The following is a 21,858-nucleotide window of genomic DNA, read 5'->3' as shown; positions in this document are numbered from 1 at the left end:
AAAAGCACAAGAAGTTTCCTCACGGTAAGTTGTTATTTTCTCTCTGTTTTTAGGTTTCATTTGGTCCATTTTGCAAAGCTGGGGCCTCTTCAACTTCAACTTCCGCATACATGGCTAAGTTCTTACTAAGATAAAGCTTTTCTATCTAATTAATATGAATATCTGGTAGCAAATTCCAATTCATCTTCACAATTTTTTTTTTATTTTTTTAGATTATGGTAGCAATACATTGTTTTTCTGGTCATGAAAACTAATTATCTGTTGGAAGAACTGATACTAACAATTCCTCCAAAACTGGCAAATCTGAAGTCGGGAACTTCTAACCTTATTGAAGACAATGACTAGTAACCTATAAGTAGGGGTGTGTATGTGGAAGAGACAGAGAGAGACACAAAGACACCAAGAGAGGAAATTCTGGCATAAGAGAAACACATGTTCAAAACTTACTTTTTAATTTGTATTTGAAAACATAGAGATTGCAAAAATTGATTAAGAAACATTTGCAATTTTTGAACGAGTACAATCGATTCTAAATTAATTGATTTTTTTCTTGCAAAAGAGTTTTCAAGAGTCATCCACTAAGATTTTTTGAATGAATATTATTTTGTTTATTCTTTGTAATTGTTTATTAAACTTTTAAGGGTCCTCTCTAGGAACCACAACTTGGAGAAAAATAATTTGTAACAATGCCACATATTTGGTAGACATACATCCTGTTATCTAACCTACATAATTTATAGGCCTTTTAAGGAATAATGGCAAACCTAACTTTTCTTTCCTTATAAGAAAGCAGACATTTTTGTGATCTATGGAACACAGCATAGAGAGAATCACATGGCTACGCATCCCTATAGATTTGAAAGTATATGTGCTCAAGTAGGCTCGTATTAGCGTGTGTTTGTGTGTGTGTGTGTGCGTACATGCGCATGTTGCAAAAAGACTGGTCAAGGAGAGTTGTGTGGTTAACATAGAAAACTTCTTCAGGCAATTTTCACAAACTTGCCTCACTCCTCTAGAGTTTTCAAGAGGATATTTTTGTTCTGAAATCAATGGTTACATTTTGGTCCAGGAAGATCTGTTAACAAAACAAGATCCAAATAAATGTAGAACCCTTAAAAAAAAAAATGTTTTGCAAAGCATATTGAATTTATTTCTTTATTTTTTTTTTCTCAAGTAGTCAAAACCCATAAATGATTTAAGCCAGCAGATAAAGTCCTAGAGCATATTTGGCCCCAGAAATAAAATCCTCATGTATATTTGGCCCCGGATAACTTGAAAACACTGAGTTTATCCTGTGGAGACAGCCAGGGATAACAAACCATTCACCAAACAGACCCAGGTCAGGTATGGAAGCAATTGAGAGGTATCGCAGACTTTGACGCTTGAAAAGCCCTTTGTACCGGGTATGTCCACTCTTCCCACCTCCAATCATAAAAACCATTTTTTTTTCATTGGACTTTATCTAATATTGATTGGGACTGATCATCATTGCAACAGGAAAACTTGAGATGTCTTTTTTTTTTTTTTTTTTTTTTTTTTTTTAATGAATGGTCTTGGAAGCCTAAAACCCAAATGGAGGTGATACCACAGAGTACAATTTCCTGATGTTATTGGAAAGAAAAGCAATTAATTTGAAAGTATTTTTTTATCTTAGTATCTATGGCAAAATGTCAAGCTTTAGCAAATGTTAAATGCCATTTCTTTTAGCCTATGGTCTTGAATTGTTATTTTTATTAAAGGTTATCAGTCTGACTCAGATTAGTGGCGTGAATCATTTGACAGGTACCTCTTATTACTTAAGAAAAAAAATACATTGCTTAAAAATCTCATTTATTAGAATTCAAAAAAAAATGTTGAACAATAGTGGCAGTAATTCATGAGAGTATATTTTATTGATCAATAAGATTTTTTAAAGTGCAAGCCATTTCCTTTTAGGGTGAAAGTCTTGAGTTCTCATTTATTTTCGATAAAATCTAGTGCTTCATTTCAGTTTCATTTTTTATTGCTTTTTATAAATGACCATCCCTGAGTTAATAGTTTATATATCGATGTGCTATTTAGATTATACATAGATCCAGGATATGTGATTTCTCAAAGAGGTATTGAATTGAGGGTGCCTGGGTGGCGCTGTGAGTTATGCACCTGACTCTTGGTTTGGGCTCCAGTGGTGATCTCAGGGTCATGAAATCAAATCCTGCATCACTCTCCATGCTCAGTGTAGAGTCTGCTTAAAATTCTCTCTCCCTCTCCCTCTCCCTCTCCCTTCTGCTCTCCCTGTCTCTCTCGAATAAATCTTAAAACAAAGAGAGAGAGAGAGATTGAATTGAAGTAATGGAAGATAGAATTTGGAATTCCTCGTAGTATTCCAACTTGAATACAATTTTAATATACCTCTCTCCTTGATTGTTCTTATGTTTTAGAACTCTGGCTGATAGGTAAGAAAGCCGGGGGAAACAAGAAATATTATTAGTAGAAAATTCTATTGCTTGGGATTTCTAAATAAATCATTTTTGTTACATTTCAAGAATGCTTAAATACCAAAATCTAAGATAAACTTACAGTCAGGTCCTTCTCTTTTTCTCCTACTGCATGTTCTTAAAATAGAACAAGTTATTTTTATCATTTTATAATCAAGTGATCAAGTGATATGATATTTTTGTTATTCCGAAACCTCAAATTAGACACTCCAGAGACAGAAGTATTTTTGTATGCAGGCTGAGAACAAATGAGGAAAAATAAGTCTCAGGACTTTACCTTCAAGAGAAAGCAATTTCCAAAGCATTTGGTCATGTCTGAGTGTTCCGTAGGGAAGAGGAATCAATAAAATTGTGTATCTCAGAAGTCTTCGTATAGATTTTAATACTTTTATCTGCTGGTATATTGTTTCGATCTCAAAGTTTTATGCATGAGGCTCTATTGAACTCTTGCACACAGTCTGCTGTGCCATCCTATCTGCAAACATGTTACCTAAATTCAGTATCTTTGGCAGCTTTTAGAGCCGCAAGTTTGCTTGTTTGCTTACTATAGAAACATTATTCCATAAGGTTACGTAAGATGTTTTTCTCCAAGGACCCAAGAACCTGTAGTATCTTTGGTTTCTAATTCAAAATAATGTATCTACTGAAGCCCTGCATTTATTTGTAATATTGCCAAAAAATTTTTTTTTGCTAAAAGAGAAATGTTTCACTTTGTAAAATATTTAAATATTTTCATTCCTAGACAGAACATAGCCTTTTTTAAACTTAAAAAAAAAAAAATCCCAGGGTATGGTGTCTGTCAGAGACATACTGAGCTGTGCTCCCATCTACTGTAAAGCCTGGATAGAATTTCCCTTAGCTGCTATAAATATTTCAGAGCTTCTGGAAGCTAAAATATCCCCAAATCAGAGGAGACTGTTGATCACTTTTAACCAAGTTCAAACAGATCACACTTCATTATAGCCTTCGTCTTCACTGTGGAGAAAATCCTAATAATTTAAATGATAGTAAAAGCTACCATTTAGACACTATAGTAGATCTCATTTATTCTATATGAAAGTAGCATTAGGTGGGTACTAAAATTTCCCCATTTTCTAGGTAAGAAAAGTGAGATTGACAGAGGTTGAGCAATAGTCCTAGTCCTAAAGTTATAAATGGTTGAGGGGCACCGGGGGGGCTCAGTGGTTGAGCAGAGTCTGCCTTTGGCTCAGGGCATGATCCCAGAGTCCTGGGATCAAGTTCTGCATCAGGCTCCCTGTGGGGAGCCTACTTCTCCCTCTGTTGCTCTCTGCATCTTTCATGAATAAATAAATAAGATCTTAAAAAATAAATAAATAAATGGTTAAGCATGACCCAATCTTGTCCCTTCCAGAGACTGTAGTCTTTACCACCATCCTATACGTCCCATGTTCCCCACTGTAGATGGCTTTAAATTAATTAATTTTATTTTATTTTATTATTTTATTTTATTTTATTTTATTTTTTAAATTAATTTTTAACCTAGAATTATTTATTTCTAAATATCTAGAAAAGCAAGAGAAGATACATTGAGAGTTGTCAGTACCTTGTGACTGGGCATGGAAGCTCAAGACAAGGTAAGCAAGTTTTTATGCCTAAATATAATTTAAAGTGGAAGTTTTAGAGAGGAAGAGAGAAGAGCCTTGCATTTGCGATGAAGCTACTCCAGAAGGACCACCTTGGGCCTCCATGACTGATGCTGTGAGTGTGTGTGTGCATGTGTGTTTAGGCTGCTCAGGGAGCAACCAACCTCAGAAATTTGGCTCTGATCCACCCTGTGCTGCCAATAGAGACCTGGCCGGAAAGTGAACTCCATTAATTAAAGTGCAGAGTCAAACATGGTTTTATTCAGAGGGCCAGACGCAAGTCAGAAAACACGCATGATATCTTTCAGGTTAAATAAAAAAAAAAAGCACAGAAGCTAAAATCTGACATTTAGACAATTGTTTAAGTTGTATTGAGAAATGTTCCAAACTGTCTGAACCTGAAGGAGAGTGTTACTCAAGCACTGTTGGTATAATACAAATAAATTAGTATCTAATACAATTAAATCCTTCTATTTTAATTAGCTACAATACAGTGTGAATCCAAAAGAAATGGGGGGGGGCAAAAAATGGGAGGCAGGGAGGTGCATAGGAAGGGAATCCTATGAGGTTTACGCAGAAGGATGGGACATTTCAATAGGTAAGAATTCGAGGTTGAAGTAACAGTGTAAGTGCTTCTCGGGCATCCAAATGCAGAGGAAGAGTGGGATAAAGAACTAGAAATAGTAAATATTAACACTAAACCAGAAAGAAACGATAAGTATATTCGTCAAAGTTTTTAAGTTTCTAAAGAAGAAATTTTGATATATTTTTTTAAATAGCAAGTACCAAAATAAAGAAAAAAAAGTACCTTGCTTTTACTTCTAGCATAGCACTGTCTGGTTTTTGTTTTTTGTTTTTGTTTTTGTTTTTGTTTTGTTTTGTTTTGTTTGCATAATCCGGAACAATGAAGCTCTAGGTAAGGGAGCTCTGAGGATACAAAATGTCCTGGGGTAGCACCCACACTGTTGAGGGGGTTTGCTTCTGTGAAAAAAATGGAGTCGTCCTTGAATTGTTTGATTTTACCCAAGAAAGTGTCCGGTCCTCCTCGTTCACAATGAGGCAGGTGGGATGTGGAAGTGGGTGTCTTCGCATATCTAAGTGGTTCTGAGGATATTAGGATAAATCGAACCATAACTCAAAACATATCTCATGAGTTCCTCCCCCATATCTTTTCAATGCTGGCTTCCATTCTTAATATAGTAATATTTCCTGTGACTCTTGTTTCCCCACTTGGCTTGTTAAAATGTAGTTTAGTCAGCCAAAAACCAAAGCATTTTCTTTCTTATAGTGATTAAACCGTTTCACCCACTACGAGTCACACTCGAAAAAAATACACAGAGAAAAAAAGTGTCAATTTAATAGCATTTTCAGCAGGAATATGGTTACCATAACTGATTTTTAATCATAAACTGGTACATAAATAAAAAGAGAGATATGATTGTTACAGGGAAACTGGAGCCAATGGACAACCGCATTTTGAGTTTAGTTACTCTTAAAATGATAACTGACCAGAAAAGCTACAACATTATCAATGAAACATCTCGCGTTACATGGTCTGCGGTAGAGAGAAATTTAATACCCTCTTTCTGTCCCAGAGATAATTGAATTTAGAATTAAAAACACCTCAAGACAGCTAAAATATCACCCTTCATGAGGATACTTATTCTTCTTTTTTAACAGTGAGAGGAGAGTGTTGCGAGGTCTAGGGCGTCCTTGTGTGACATGAACCTATTGATAATCCATTTAATGCATCTAGGCTGAATTAATAGTGAGAAATAAAATAAGTCTTAGGAAAATATTAGCAGAGTTGGCTCCTCTTTTTTCTCGTCTTTCTTTTGGGGAGTAGTGACAGGGGAGGAGCCAACATTTGGTGAAATATCCATTCGTTCATATATTATGCATCTATGTGTGGATGAATGGATGGATTGAAAGGTCCATTTAAAAGAGAAACTACATAAATAAGACCTGAATCTATTTTTAGTGCTTTGTGATCAAGATTTTACAAAGCATGAACGATAAGCCGACATAGGCCTATATGTTTAGAATCCTTTTTTATTTAGAGAGGGAGGTAAGATAGGGCATTGGGGTCACCATTTACTTTGTCTTTTTACTTTTATTAGTTTTCCCTCTACCTTCTAGTTGCTTACGGTGATGAGGTGCATTAATCCAGGGGCAAGATGTCTCATTCGCAAAGACTCCATCAGCATCTAACGATTTCAGGATAGTCTGGAGAAATAACCTAAGGATTTATCCAGCACCAAGTTAATTGTATGTTAGGCAGTGATTTTTCTAGCACTAGGGTAAAAAGATTAAATCACCTTGAATATTGAAGTATATATATTTCTCCAGCCCAAATTTACTAGATAACTCAATTTCCTGTCTTTTGAAACTTTTTTTTTTCTCCCTCAGGGGTAAAAAGCAAATATCAGGCTTTAGATTAGGCAGGCAAGGGGAAAGGGAACCTACACTTGGGCATAGCCCGTGTATACCAGGCCTCGTGTTAGATGCCTCCTGTATCTATGTTGATTTAATCCTCAAAAAAGAAACCGATAAACATTATAATCTCCATTTTACGGATAAATAAATTAAGGCTTATAGAGAAAGTTATTGGTACAGGATTACACTGCTTTAAATTTAGGAGCTTCTACTAGGACCCATCCTGAGGGATCCCAAAAGTTCTCCCTGCTGGGTCATGTTGTGCAAACCCGTAAAACCAGCCGTGTGCCATTCACGGGCCACCACGAAGTGAGATGCTGTAGCTCTGACTCGACAAAATGAGCATCAAGCATGTGAATAAGGGTTTCTGCATCCGAACCCTAGATGTGAGCTACATCTGTGACCCGAAGCGACTCGGTCCTTTGGGCTAAAAGGGAGTTTAAGTAACACTTAAACTTTGACGACGGTGTTAGAATGCCTCGGTTTATCATATTGTACTAATAAGCAGAAATGAGAGGTCTCTGATATACTGGTTTTTGTCATTGCCATTTCTGGCACTGATTCCATCGTGTAAATTAAGAATCGGATGCCTCTGAGGTTCTGTGTTGCTTATACTATTTTTTTTTCTCCTTTTTTAATGCGGTGTAATTACACCTACTTTTAATGTACTGTCATGCCAGTTCCTTCCAGCCTCAAAGGGCCCAGCCTGTCTCACTTAAGTGACTCATGAAATGCTTCATAAGGCAGAAATATGCTATCAAATGAAACGAACTTCTCACTGATTAATTCTGTTACAAATTAATTTCTCCCTTCTTTTCTTAGTTTTCCTCCTCCTCCTTCTTTTTCCTCCCCCCCTCCACCTCCGTCCCCCCTTTCCTCTCCTGCCCTTCCCAGTCTCTCCCTCTCATCCATTTCTCTCTTTATCTCTCCTCCTCCTTTCCTTCCTCCCTCCCTCCCTCCAGTGAGATAAGTTTTTACAACCCTGCCTTTTTCCAATTAACACCTCCAGCGGGCCAGGCATTGTGTAGGTGCTAAGCACACAGACTACTGCCTCAGTCAATGGTTCCCCCTTTCTCATTCTAGTAAACTTCCTCTCTTCTCCAATCCTGAGCTAAAAGCCCTCTGTGAAGGCTTCCCCAATTTCCTCCAGTCAGAAAAAAATCCCTCCGTATTTCTGTTGAAGGAGTTTAATGATCCTATTTAGTGACGATGCAACAATATCACTATAAATAAAGTCTGAAGTGGCGTGATGGGTGCTCCATCAGAAAGAAAACTAACATAAGATTGCATTTTTGTGGTAGGAAATTGATGGATAGGATGTGTTAGGTGTGGAAAAAGGTGACTATAATCCAATCTACAGGTACTCAGACTTTACATCACCTACCCTGAGGAGCAATATTTGAGCATGTAGCCCGCGTGAAGGATGCTGGTCAGAAAATCCAGAGGACCCCAACCACAACTTGATGCTGTCCCTAACTAGCTTATTGGCACTGGGCAATGGGTTTTATTCTCTTTGATTCTGAATTTCTCTACATCTGTACTCTGCATATCTGTAAAAATCAATAAACTGTCTACAAATCTGACAACTCCCCGTGTCCTTCCCACTTACCAATTCTCTGATTTGAGAAAGTTTAAATGCCCTCCGGGAAGTACCTCTTAGCAGCTGATCGACTCCCACCTCAAAAACTACCTTACATCCAAATACCACACACACTGAAGTATACCTAATTTTGTGAAGTTATTTTCTCGTAGCCTCCTTAGCTGTTTGGCTGTGGTAGGTAAGGCTTTTGTTTTGCTTGGGTTTTCTTCCTGCTGCCTCATACTGTGTCTTGAAAACAATACAGTAGTTTCAATGAAGTGAGATGAGAATAAATATTGTCCTCACAGCAATGGTAGCCAAAGTTCAGCAAGTAGAGAGTGGGATAATGGCCCATTTCCTCTTTTGTATAAGCATGGGTGGTAGCCAAAGGTACTCTGTTGAATTTTGCTTCCTGTATACACTGTGTATCATTGTGTGTGCTACTCAGGCCAAATTTTAGAAAGTATGCCAAGTGGAATTTCACACCAGGTTTGGAGGAAGGGAAAGACAACAAAGTGAATGTGCTTCCCCTCTGCACCCTATTCCCACCCTTTACCAAACAACAGAGAAGACTTCTTTATATGTAACAAACATCTTCAATGGAATAAAACGTTGGTTTCCAAGAAGAGGAATCAAGTATCAAGTGATTATTTTTGCCATCACGTGTTCCAGCAAAAAAGTCTAAACAGTTACAGTCAACTCCAGGCCCCAGGACGGAGGGAGTATGCTTTCCTGCCCTCTACTGACAGAAACACTCATTATGACGAATTTCCCAGCTCCCGGTTATCTTGCCATCTAAGAGCACACCTGTAAACAGGGCCTTGTGTACGCCCAGATTTACTGCTGACTCTCAGATAATGCCTAGGGATTTATGAGGTGAAAAAGAACTCGCAATTTAAATGGAAAGGCGATTGGGAAGGAACTTAGCCTAACTACAGGATCATGTCAGGAAAAACCAGTGCAGGAAAAAGATAGAGGGGAGCCAGCAAAGGAAAAGGAGCTCCAGACAGCTGCAGAGGTTAAGGGTCACTGTTTAAAAGAGAGCTTTGGCATAAGTCTGGCCAATTAATAGGTGAACTGGAGAGTAACTGAAACTGCGGGGTAGATTAATTACGCCGTGCGCCTCACTTTCCTCATCCTCAAGATGGTACCCACATTAGAGGGTTGCTGCTAAGACTGAGCGAAGTAATGCAAAGCATTTAGCATGATACCAATTAAGTGTTCCAGACAGATAAATCATTGATATTAATGTGATCATAATAAAGGATGGGTAATTACGTTGTGAGCAATTTTTTTTTAAATATAGTTATTTGGGACTAGGAAGGAGCAGAATGTGTAAATTAAGGAACATAAATAACCGTTTTAAACAACAGAAGACGGTAGGTATGAGGCTTGTTCCTAGGTTGATGATGGAGCATAAAAGAACTTCACAAATATAGTGAAGCATCGTTTGTTTAATTTTGATTCAGAGAAGTGAAAAAAATGGGAATTAGAAACAAATGTAACAACCTAATATTTTTAACAGGATTTAAAAATAAGCTTAGAAAGAATCCTAAGCAGGTGTCAGAGCCACAAAAGAAAAATAAATATGGAGGTAAATGCCAAACAAAGAGAACAGGGAAATCCTGGAAACTTCTATTGGCCTGCGCAACTTCCTTCCCAATTATACTCATGGAAGATATATTAGTAGAACAATTTGTAAACAGCTTGATATAGTCCAAATCTGACCAATCATTGATAGCATTTTTTTTTTTTTTAACCAGGGTCATCATTGTCCTCACCAGAGATACCACTATCTCTATGTGAGAAATTTCCAATGACTGTGGAGATAGAATTCTCTGGCAGAGTCCGTTGGCTGCCTTCCATGGTAGTATATCCTCTCCGACGAGTAAAGGAATTGTCGCATTTAAATGAACTGAAAGTGACTTTCCTTATGAGATGAATCCTAGCGTGCAGTAAGGGGTGAGCTCTGAAGTCAGCTTTTGTTTTTCGGGAAAGCTTTCGGTGTCTAGTAAAGAAATGGGCGAGAAATATATAGACACGCAAAAGGTTGAGAGTGCTCTGTGTGTGTGTGTGCGTGTGTGTGTGTTGTGACCACGTATGTACAAATGCACACAACCCAATCCTGGACATCTTTGCTGCTCTGGGAAAGAAAAGTGAGACATTGGAGAGGAGGCTAGAAAAAATTGTGGAAATTAGGACATTGGGAATATGTGCTCTCCCATATTATAGACATAAGTAATTACGAGAAATGACCTGATAATGGGGAGCTCAGTTACCCTATTCTGCTCAGAAGGCAGCTCAGGTGAGGCTGAATGAGAAAGTGAGCTACGGCCCACGTCTTTATGAAATCATGGTCTGCTGATCCCGGATGTCATCAAGAATGTCATTTTAACATAATATTTTAATATTATGTATTTATAATATATAAGTATATTTAATATTTAACATGATAATGTCATACTAAGTACTACATGGCGTCTAGATAGATTTAGTTACTGAATTTGTGGACATTGATATGTTTAGTTCATGACTGAATAGGTTCTGGGTTCTTTGATAACTGGGATTTTTCAAATTATTGTTTTCCTATATGGAGATTCTCTTTTCAAATTATTGTTTTCCTATATGGAGATTGTCTTTTATTCCTGATACGAAATCCTGTCACTTGTGTCTCTTTTAACTCCATTCGTGTGTGATGGGTAATAAAGTCTCTCACAGGCTGTTCATGCAGTTAATTCTTGTAGGGGAAAGGAACCATGATATTAGGAAAGAAATCCTCTTCATTTAGGGAATGATAGGAAAATGTCATTTGTGGATGTGTACGTTTTACTTGAAGAGATGGACACTAACGTATGAAATGCCTGAAGGGGTGTGAAAGGCATAGTCAGACCTTTCATTTATTAATACGCTCATCACCATTTTCTGTATTTAAAAGAAAAAATTTAACCATTTTCTGGTTAAATTTCAACGTGTGCCCATCCCAGAATCCAGCTAGAAACCTGAGCCAAGCTGCGTAAGGGACTTAAATACACTTCAGGAGACATAAAGGAGTTCAGTGGATCACATAGATTCAGGAAAGATATTTGCACCTGTAAGGTTTTCCCTCCTCCTTTTTCCTTTGTACATTAGGTTCCTTCCCCAACATGAATGTGCAAAGGAAAAGTCAGCAGCTTACAGAAACTTAAAATACTTTGAAGATACTTTAACATTCAAAATCACTTTAAAAAATAATCTACGGGACCATGAGTTTTTTGCTCTGCTGTTAAAGACACAAAACATTTCTGACAGATACTTGTTACTCGTCCCCACCCCCCACATTTAGAACAGTTTTATTTCTTTTTTTTTTTTTTAGAACAGTTTTCTACTGTAGATAGAATTCAAAAGAATGGCCCATGTATTAACAAACTGGTAGACTGAAGACTGGCAAATGTAAAGTAACTGAAATTTAATTATTTGAAACGGAATTTAATGGAAAGATAAAGAGACTTGAAAGAAAATGAAGGCAAATTGTCTAGACCATCGATGATGGGATAAAACCAGACTGAAAAACTTAGAGGGTCAGTAATGAAACATGAAAGGATGACTATGTGTTGCCAGAGGGATCAGATTTGCCTGATTTTATTTAAATCTAGCTAAACAGGTAGGCAGTCTGTTAATCAAATTCACAAGTAATACTGAATTATGAGATATTGAAAACCTCGAAGGTTTGCAGCTTGATTTCCTCTCCAACTAACCTTGCAGACAGATTAAAAGGACTATTTAAATAATTTATATCTGACTCATCTGGCTTATAGAAACTGAGAAATATTCTATTCCCATAGAAATTCTCAATTATGTAGATTTCTTCTTCTATCGCTCTAATAGATCTTTATCCCAAACTTTGTGGAAATAGCTAAACCAGGAGACTCAGATAAGCTCCTAGGAAAAAAGCAGACACAAATGTAAGACGGTGGAAGTTAGGAAAATTTACCTAAACCTAGGCCAAATGTGTAGAAATGTTGATTCCTTCAAAGAGATGCAAATTAAAAAAAAAAGAGATACAAATTAAACATGAATGTAGGCTATAATTTAAATTATGTGTAAACATCTGTATAATAAAGGAACTTTTACTAATTGCTTATTAGCCTAAGCTTAAGTTCACATAAGACACTAACAAGCTAGTCAACATCAAGTATAACACAAAACATTTAAGTAATGCAGATTACACTGAAGACCTTTCCAGCAATGTACGTATTCAGAAAGATGTAGCTGATTATTTATTCCCATTTTTAGCTGCCTCACATTCCCAAATGCATAAAGAAACTACCTGAGGTCAGAGAGACTTGAAATCCTCATTTTGCAAGGAAATGTCCATTAGGAACTCAATCTTCCCCAAACCTCAGAAATTCACTGTTATATACAGCAGCGCTGTAAAGACAAGATGAGCTCAATCAGAATGATTCCCAGCAAATTTTAAATATCCCACATGCTTGTGTCTGATTGGCCCCAATCCAGTGATACTGATTCTACTAAATCAATAGATTTAGCAGAGGTTTTGCGTCTCAAACATATACTGGGGAAAAAAAAAAAAAACTTATTTTGAAACAGAGACTTCATTATTTTCCCAATGCTTACAAGGAGCACAGTGACTTTGATTATTATTAATGCGTTCACTTCCTGCAGGCGAGCTTTGCCATATAAAAAACAGAAAGTCGGGTGAAAGTTCAACGGGCTACACACACTTACATTTTAACTTGTTTACCATCATCTAAGTCATTTCCAGGCCTAAGGAATAATAGCTTTTCTTCAACTCATCTTTGAACTTGTGGGCACTTTCATTAAGCTATCAGAGATATTAATCACCCACAAAACCTACAAGCTTTGATATGAGAGGCTTTCACCAAGAAGGATGGGAGAAAGGCACTTTTTAAATTGTGGGTGGATCTACTCCTGGTCTGAGCAACAACTGCCTCTGGTTGCCCCTGCAGCACCTTCCCTCTGCGAGTCCCAGACGCTCACGCGGACTCGGGTTCCTAGAAACCTGCGTCTCCAGCAACTTCTCCCATCATTTCCCTCTCTTCAAAATTAACCGAACTTGTCCCCCATTTTTCCAGGGAGCCTCTCTCTAACATTTCCAGGAGCTGACTAGCTAATTCAGTAAGCCAATCTGTTATCCATTTAGGTTTATTTGCATGTAAATAATAGCTCTAGCGGCGAAGTTTTAACCCAAAGGAAGCCTGGTACCTGCAGCCAGGATTCTTGTGGTTGCAAACTGCTCTGTCGGTATTTTTCAATTTTAACAGGTAGTCTGTCTTTTAAGGTCACCCACTCTTTGAAGTGAGTTCCAGCAGCATATCCCAGAGCAAGTAGGTAAGCTTCATTCCTCCTACCTGCCCTAAGAGGCCCAATGCCAGAGGCCCTTACAGTCATAGACATTTATACGGGAGGGAGTCAGTGATTTTGCTTAAGGAAAGAACTTCCTAAAAAAAATAAATAAAATAAATATTTTTTTTTTAAAAAAAGGAAAGAACTTCCTTGTTCAAAAATCAAATCAGTATTGCTTTTGTAACATGTGACAGATTTGCTCTCTTCCCCCTCCCCCCCTCCAGCGTTGGCACCCTGGGTCTCTTCCTGCTGCTTTACATAATTGGTCTCTGAGTAGATGAAGCTGCCACCTGTTCATAAATATGACGGATCCCTCTCCTCCGAGAGCATGATTTAACTAAATCATGATGGGATAATGAGCCTAGACAGCAGTTTCACATCCCTATAAACCCATACTCACTTGGCAAACTCAGTCTGATAATCTCTCATAATCGAATCAAGGCTATACTTGAGTGATAACAGTGTAATCATTATCTTGGTCTTGTTTTGATTTTAAGTAATTCTTCTGCTTTACCCTTTCTCCTTTTCTGTTCTATCCTCTTTATCTCACCTCCACCGAGAATATGCTCTATCCAGATTATCCCATCAAGGGCAAACACGGATCCCTGAAAAGGCATCCCTCAATCAAATAATCAAAATATCACATTTTTGGACCTTAGTTCTGCATCTTTCCTTGCTCGAAGAGTGCAGAATATGTTTATTCGCTTTTAACACATTGGAGTTTTCTAAAGGTTTTTAAACAACAGGAATAATCGGCATTAATATACAGTGTCTTTGTATTTTTAAAGTGCCTTAAGGGATTTAAAAGTATTAACTGTCATTATATTACACGTTTAAACAGTCAAAGAAAATCTCCTGGCTGCGGGGCCGTTTCTAACCATTCTCATGGGTTCGCAGTAGAGAGTCTGCTGTAAATGACCGTCTGAAGAAAATTTAAAGTTTCCTCAGATTGCTTCCTATGGAAGCATCCATAATTTCTACTTAAAGTAAGTGATTTAAGAACTAACTTCACCAGACCCCATTATATCAAGAACATCATCATATTTTTCTACTGGAAACATTCCCAGTGTTACTTGTAAAATATATCCGTGAAAGGGAAACTTTAATATAATGATGAGGTTAATATGTAGAAAGATCACATACATTTAACATAAAGTATGTACGACATAAAGATTCTTCATCCTAGTTCCCGATTCCTAAAAGGAGGAAGGACAATATTTTCATCCAAAATCTAAAAAAGATGGAGGATATACCTGATAACTCCTTTACCACTATACTTTATTATCAAGGGATAACTCATTTCCTTTTTTTAAAAGATTTTATTTATTTGACAAAGTGAAAGACAGAGAGAGAAAAAAAAAAAAAAGCTAGCACAAGCAGGGAGAGCAGCAAAGGGAGAAGGAGAAGCTGAGCAGGGAACCCTACGTGTGGCTCGATCCCAGGACCTTGGGAAATGACCTGAGCCGAGCCACCCAGGTGTCCCTGGCAATTTGTTTTCTACCCCCCCAAATCCAACATTGTGGGACTGTCACATTTTTATGACTTACTACCTATGAAAAAAACATGTATATGTATTTTATGTGTAAATATATATAATGCATAATAGTCTATATATATAAATTTAGATTAGGCATGGAGGCCCAAATGGGGCTTGAACTCACAACTCTGAGATCATGACCTGAGCTGAGATCAAGAGTCAGATGCTTAACTGACTAAACCACCCAGGTGCCTCAGTTCATCTCTTTTTAAGAGATCTAATCTTACAAAGTGTCTTTTGCTTATGAGTCTTCATAACGTTAAAATTGGGAGCAACCTATGAGATTATATAATCTAAGCCCTTTTGTTTTACAGATAAAGAAATTGAAATCTCATAAAACCTGTAAATCCAGTGAGTGGTGGCCTATGAGAGCAGGAACCAAGTCTGTTTTGTTTGTTCTTCTATCTACGGTGCTTTACACAGCGGCAGGCGGGCTGTTGATAAATATTTGTTGCATTAATGTGTGAGTGGAAACCAGGACAAGACAACCCGACTGCTCTGTATACCTTTAGCACTTAGATTTACATAAGCAACAGCTATTGCTCTTGAGCAAATTCAGTAATTATTGGATACCTTTTACCCATAAGGGAGCATGCAAGATAACAGGGATAAAGGGATCCGTTAAGACGAATGATACGACTCCTGCCTAAAGTCATTGGTTATTACAGTTTAATATCATTGAAGTAAGGTAAGCGCTGAATAATAGTCACAAAATACTGAGAAGGGAGAAGGAATTTCCCATTGTCCGTATCTGGAAAGTATTTATGAATGAAGTGGTATTTGGCCTACACCATGAAAAACTGTTACAGAATCAATTAACAGAACTGTTAGAAAGGTCCCAAGAATGTTCTAGGAAGGACAAATTTGAACAAAAACACAAAGGCAGGAAAAAGCATGACTTGTTACGGTAATGATGGGTGGTTGGCAAGAGTATAGTGTATGTGGCTAGAAATAAGCCTGGAAGAGATGGGGGAAGCCAGATTGTGAAGGGACTTGGATGTCCACGCTCTTGGGCAATGAGGAAGGAAGGCTTTGGCCAAGCGGTAGAGCTGTCTAAGCTCTTTGGGCTGCGGTGCCCAGAGGAAAGGGAAGATAGGAACCTTCCTTCGGACTCCTTATGTAGGGGGCTGAGTTACTATGTGTTGGATTGTACAGACAGTACTTCCCCTGAAAGATCCAAGGGGGTTGTCTGGACATGATCCTTCTATTCATTATAAAATGGCTACTAGTAGTGGAGGGAAGGGGGAGGCCTACACGGGGGAGGCGAGCAGTGAAGGGGAAGGAAATAGAGAAGCAGCTTCTGTATTTTGAGGACATTTATTTTGAGAAAAAAAAATGTTTTGTTTTGTTTTGTTTTGATAGTAAAGCAACTTCAACCTAACTGTGGTCTTATAATTTATTAGATTGCAGGACATTACGAAGGAATGTGGGATTTCATCTGATGGAACCTTTAAATGCTTTACAATTTCATCCTGCAGCTCGAATTTCACAATGCTGGGATCCAGAAGCATTAGTGGTTAGACACACTCAGCGGTGCAGGTATAATGTGGACATCTTTTCTTCTGTGTATTCTGAGTCCCAAGTATCCTATAAGCTACGATTGAAATACATACAGGGTAAGCTAACACAGAACTCCATTTTTTATCAAGTATTAATTTGTTTGAAATTAGCATATGGGTGGAATGTTATCCCTTTTATAAACAAGTGTATGCAAGAATCATTATTGCTTTGGCCTGAAGAAAGCAAAATCTACAAATTACCTTTCTTTTCCCCTGGCATTCGGCAGCAATCTCCCATTGAGATTTAAACTCGGGACCTCCTGAGAACAGATGGTGGAGACCTTATCTCCTTGCTGCTCACAGCATGGGGCCGTGTAACTGGGTCTGATAATGCAGTCATTTGAAATATAATGCTTCTGTTAGTCTTCCATTTGCCTCTGTTTTTCAGATAAATGCTTTATTTTTTTCAGCAATAAATATTTCATCTCTGGTTGGGCCGCCCCCACAAACCCACGTGGAGCAAAAAGCAAGCCGACAGAAACAATCCCTTGTGTTCGATTTAGGTCTGGATGGTAGTATGTAATCAGGAATCCACATTCCTCCCTTCTGGTAGTTTCCCGTCCAGCAGATTTACTCCCAGTTGTACGTATGAGTTTTGCTGAGGACAAAGTAAACTGAATAAATTCCCCGGAGAAGGAAGATGGAGAGTGGCAAGACAGATGCTATGATCCAAATAATTCCTCATTTTCAACAGATAAATAATGACCCTGATAAGACGCTGTAATGGATTTTTTTCCTCCCATTTTTTATCTCAGACTTATAAAGATATCTCACTGATCGGGATCACAGGACAGGTATGTAAGTAAATGCTGCAAGCATTCTCTTCATTTCTTTCTTGGCCACATATATCCACCTTCACGTACACAACTGCGCATTGTAAACTGGGTGACCGAGACTACTTACAAAAGGCAGAAGATTTGAGAACACAAAGGAAACAAAGAACTATAGTAACAATAGCATTACTTTACCATCAATAGTATTACTTTATGATGTTATTAATACTTGGCCCAATTTTTAAAGCTACTCATATTATGCTTGAGAGGAGACCTTAAGATACAAAAAGATGAGAGAGAGAACAAATCAAAGCAAATGTTTGAAGCCTCCCACTTGATTTATTCTCTTTAAGGGATATTGAGCATAGCGTGTGAAAAAAAAATTAATCATACCAGCAATCCCATTATTTTGACTTGCGGTCTAATGAATAACACGTTGTGCATGATCTGTTGTAGACAGATAAGAAACGAACATACAAATGAGCATTTAACCAATAATCCTCATTAAATCAACTCAAAGCCTTGATAGGTCAGAAAACATTTTCAAATATGTCAGAGCATGCTCAAGAATGCGGCACCTGGTTGCAATTCTACGCGGGAGCAGTATTATTATTCACAGTCCGGTTCTGGGGAACAGCTTACCTGCCTACAAAGAGGAGATGTAGGGAGAATAGGGAGCAATAGACAAGAGCTACATGGATAACAGAACATTGCTTTAGATTTGTTTGCTCTTATATTTGAAGATAATACCCAGTTTCTATCAGCTATTTCTAAAAGAAGCAAATGTAGGCCATATCTAGCTACTTTAAGAAAGGAAAATGTGTTTATTTTATACATTTTAGATTTTAGATATACACATTTTAAGAAAGGAAAATGTGTTTATTTATACCTTTATTGCACACCCCTGTAGGAAGCAGTGGTCAAGTGTCCTTTGTGATATAGGTTTCATTTTCATTCATGTGTATTAGAAACAATTTACAGACTCACATCCAGAGAAAACGATGACTATAGAATAGCTACGGTTCTGGCCTTTTTTTTTTTTTTTTTTTTTAGCTCTAATTTTGGTATTAAGATAATCAAATCTGCACATTAGACACACTTTTTTTTTAAAGGGCTATTTGACAAAAAAATATCCAGAAACTTCTAAATTAATAAAGACCTCTTTATACATGCATCATATGGTAGAGATATTGGGTTTCGCAGTAAGTGACTTTTACCAGACATCATAATTCTTAAGGCCTTTCAAGTGTTTAATTTGAGTAGTGCTTACTTTTATGAGTTTAAAATTAACTCATAATTGAACATTTCGGGATCCCTGGGTGGCGCAGCGGTTTGGCGCCTGCCTTTGGCCCAGGGCACGATCCTGTAGACCCAGGATCGAATCCCATATCAGGCTCCCAGTGCATGGAGCCTGCTTCTCCCTCTGCCTGTGTCTCTGCCTCTCTCTCTCTGTGTGACTATCATAAGTAAATAAATAAAAAAAATTAAAAAAAAATAATTGAACATTTCAATACTTTAACAATAACTATGAAGCTTTGGAGAGAATCTATTTCCATTTTATCCACAGAAGAGTTGAATAAACCAGGCTTCGTATAACTTTAGACTTTGCCTTACAATTCACATATCATGTCAAAATGTTGCAAGTAAAAACTTTAGTTTCAAAAATAGTATATTCAAACTACACTACAGCTTTAACTTAAGAAAAAGCTATAAATATTGATGACATATGGATAGGAAGCAACTGTAAAGCAGATAATTTTATTTAAGCAGTAACACGGGTCAAAATGATTTATACAGATAATATATAGCAGATAACACTAAGCATAACTTTTGTATAAAACAAATGCTTACTGTTGTCACAGCTGGGAAAGTGACCTTTTCAACTTTTTGAGGCTCCACCTTTGTGAATTATTGGCAATTTCCTCACTATTGGGAAGGCATCCCCTTCCTCAGCACCACGCTCTTTCTACCTCTTTCTAGATCTGTGTGCACTGTGACTAAATAAAAACAAGACTATTGGCAAGCTGGATGCTTTTTCTCTGCCAACCACAGTTTTTTCGGCAACTCCTTTTTAACCAAAATCTAGAATCTTTGAGTGACAATTGTAACACCAGAACACCATCTGGGAAGTGCCCTGGAAATGCTCTTGTTACATGGCGCTGGTTGGAGGACCATCTTGGATGGTCCTGAGAAAGGAATCAAGAACAAAGGACATTAAAATGAAACTATTCTGTTTGTGTAATAAATAGCAATCATTACTTTGTTCTTATCATTTTTAGAAATTAACTCTTAAGTGTACTTGGGTGATTTAGTTGAACATTCAATCCTTGATTTCAGCTCAGGTCAACAATCTCAAGGTCGTGAGATCAAGCCCCATATGGGCTCCATGTTCAGCGGGGAGTCTGCTGGAGGTTCTTTCCCTCTGGCCCCCCGCTGCTCTATCTTGTTCTCATGCTCTCTCTCTTTCCCAAAAAGAAAAAAGAAGGAAAAGAAAAGAAAGAAAAAAAGAATAAAAGAAAAGAAAAGAAAAGAAAAGAAAAGAAAAGAAAAGGAAAGAAAAGAAAAGAAAGAAAAGAAAAGAAAAGAAAAGAAAAGAAAAGAAAAGAAAGAAAAGAAAAGAAAAGAAAAGAAAAGAAAGGAAAAGAAAAGAAAAGAAAGAAAAGAAAAGAAAAGAAAGAAAAAAGAAAAGAAAGAAAAGAAAAAAAGAAAAGAAAAGAAAGAAAAGAAAAGGAAAGGAAAGAAAAGAAAAGAAAGAAAAGAAAAGAAAAGAAAAGAAAAGAAAAGAAAAGAAAGGAAAAGAAAAGAAAAGAAAGAAAAAAGAAAAGAAAGAAAAGAAAAAAAGAAAAGAAAAGAAAAGAAAGAAAAGAAAAGAAAAGAAAAGAAAGAAAAGAAAAGAAAAGAAAAAAAGAAAAGAAAAGAAAAAAAAAAGAAAAGAAAAGAAAAAAAGAAAAGAAAAGAAAGAAAAGAAAAGAAAAAGAAGAAAAGAAAAGAGAAAAAAAAAGAAAAGAAAAGAAAGAGGCGCCCGGGTAGCTCACTTGGTTATGTGTCTGCCTTCAACTCAGGTCGTGATCCCACAGTCCTGGGATCGAGCCCCGGGTCAAGCCCTTGCTCAGCGGGGAGCCTGCTTCTCCCTCTCCCTCTGCCTGCGCCTCCCCATGCTTGTGTTCTCTCTTTTTCTATTCTCTCTCTGTCAAATAAATAAATAAAATCTTTTTTTAAAAAAAAAAGAAAGAAAAGAAATTAATTCATAAATCTTAAAAGAAGTTAAAACTTAAACCTCTTAAAACACTCCCAGTTCACCAGAAAGGGCAACCGGACAGCAAGGAGGATTTGAAGCCCTTCAGGCCCCTGGCGAGGAGCCGCTGCGGGGGTGAGTGCCCGAGGTCACCCTGGTGCTGTTCGAAATCCTCAGGCACCAGCACTGGTTTAGTCATGAGAACAATAAAACCAAGGGGAGAAAATAGTCTCGAGGGACCCCCTGAACATTTCTAACAGGTTTGGTATTATTTTACATGTCTGTGGCGCTTTTTTCCTTTCCAAAGTCCTTTAAATCTGTTCTTCTGTTTGCTCCTCGTAGCAAGTGTCTGCTGCAGGTGAAGAAGTCGGGGCGAGCTAAGCTCCACTTGCCTCAATGAGGCGACCCCCGAAAAGGCCCAGCTGGTCTCTGCTTCCCAGCCCACTGTTTGCCATTTGACAGTTTTAAGTCCTAGGGGCTCCCAACTGGTTTCAGGGCATTTTTGCTTCTAATGGGAAGGGAACTTCAGAAAAATAATGGGGCTCCCATACGACTAGACTTATTGAGGGCCTTTCTGATCCTAACGAATTGCCAAGTAACTATCACGTTAAACTCTGAGTCAGTGTTTTCAGGAATTACGTCTCCATTATTTGCCAACCTTGAGGTTCCTCATAAATGTGTCAAGGTGTTCATCCACACCACATGTGAGGGAATCAATTCGTTGAAGAGGTGAATACTATTACTGGGAGGAAAACTTGGTGGGGACCTCCAATTCTAGCAGTACAGAGAATCAGGGTTCCTGAAAACCTTGTCACGAAAAGAACTAAAATTGATAGAATCTTTTAAAATTATTAACAACAAATATGATTCATTTATTTATTAAAAATTATACACCCCATATAAACAAAACTGAAAAATAGGCGGGGAATATAAATTGGGACAAATACCTCTGTATTCATTTCCTATTTCAGCATAGATAATTGTAACTACAAAAATTATAGGATTTCATAGGGAAACAGAAAGAAAAATGTGTTCGTTTTTAAAAACAGCATATATGAGAGGCACTGGCTCTCAGTTGGTAGAGCATCCTACTCTTGATCTCAGGGTCATGAAGTTCCCTGAAGTTCAAGCCCTTCATTGGGTATAGAAATTACTTTTTTTTTTATAATGTGATTTTTATTTTTATTTTTTGCAATGTGATTTTTTTTAAGATTTTAATTTATTCATGAGAGACACAGACAGAGAGAGAGGCAGAGAGACACAGGCAGATGGAGAAGCAGGCTCCATGCAGGGA

The 21,858-nt window shown here is 37.5% G+C and overlaps 1 long non-coding RNA gene across 2 annotated transcripts; it reads left to right on the top strand.

Moving 5' to 3' along the window:
• The first annotated feature begins 3,999 nt into the window (after positions 1-3,999).
• LOC140602272 (uncharacterized) lies at positions 4,000-19,693 on the top strand. 2 transcript variants are annotated; one of them, XR_012005246.1, is made up of 7 exons: positions 4,000-4,072; positions 13,396-13,445; positions 14,302-14,446; positions 15,312-15,685; positions 16,401-16,613; positions 17,312-17,350; positions 19,310-19,693. It is a non-coding gene; the product is annotated as an uncharacterized lncRNA (long non-coding RNA). The 2 variants fall into 2 exon arrangements; XR_012005247.1 differs by lacking the exon at positions 13,396-13,445 and having other exon boundaries at positions 4,003-4,072.
• The last annotated feature ends 2,165 nt before the right edge of the window (positions 19,694-21,858 follow it).

Source organism: Canis lupus, chromosome 13 (genome assembly GCF_048164855.1).
Source record: "Canis lupus baileyi chromosome 13, mCanLup2.hap1, whole genome shotgun sequence".
In the NCBI taxonomy this organism is placed as follows: Eukaryota; Metazoa; Chordata; class Mammalia; order Carnivora; family Canidae; genus Canis; species Canis lupus.
This window is presented reverse-complemented; position numbering and strand designations above follow the sequence as displayed.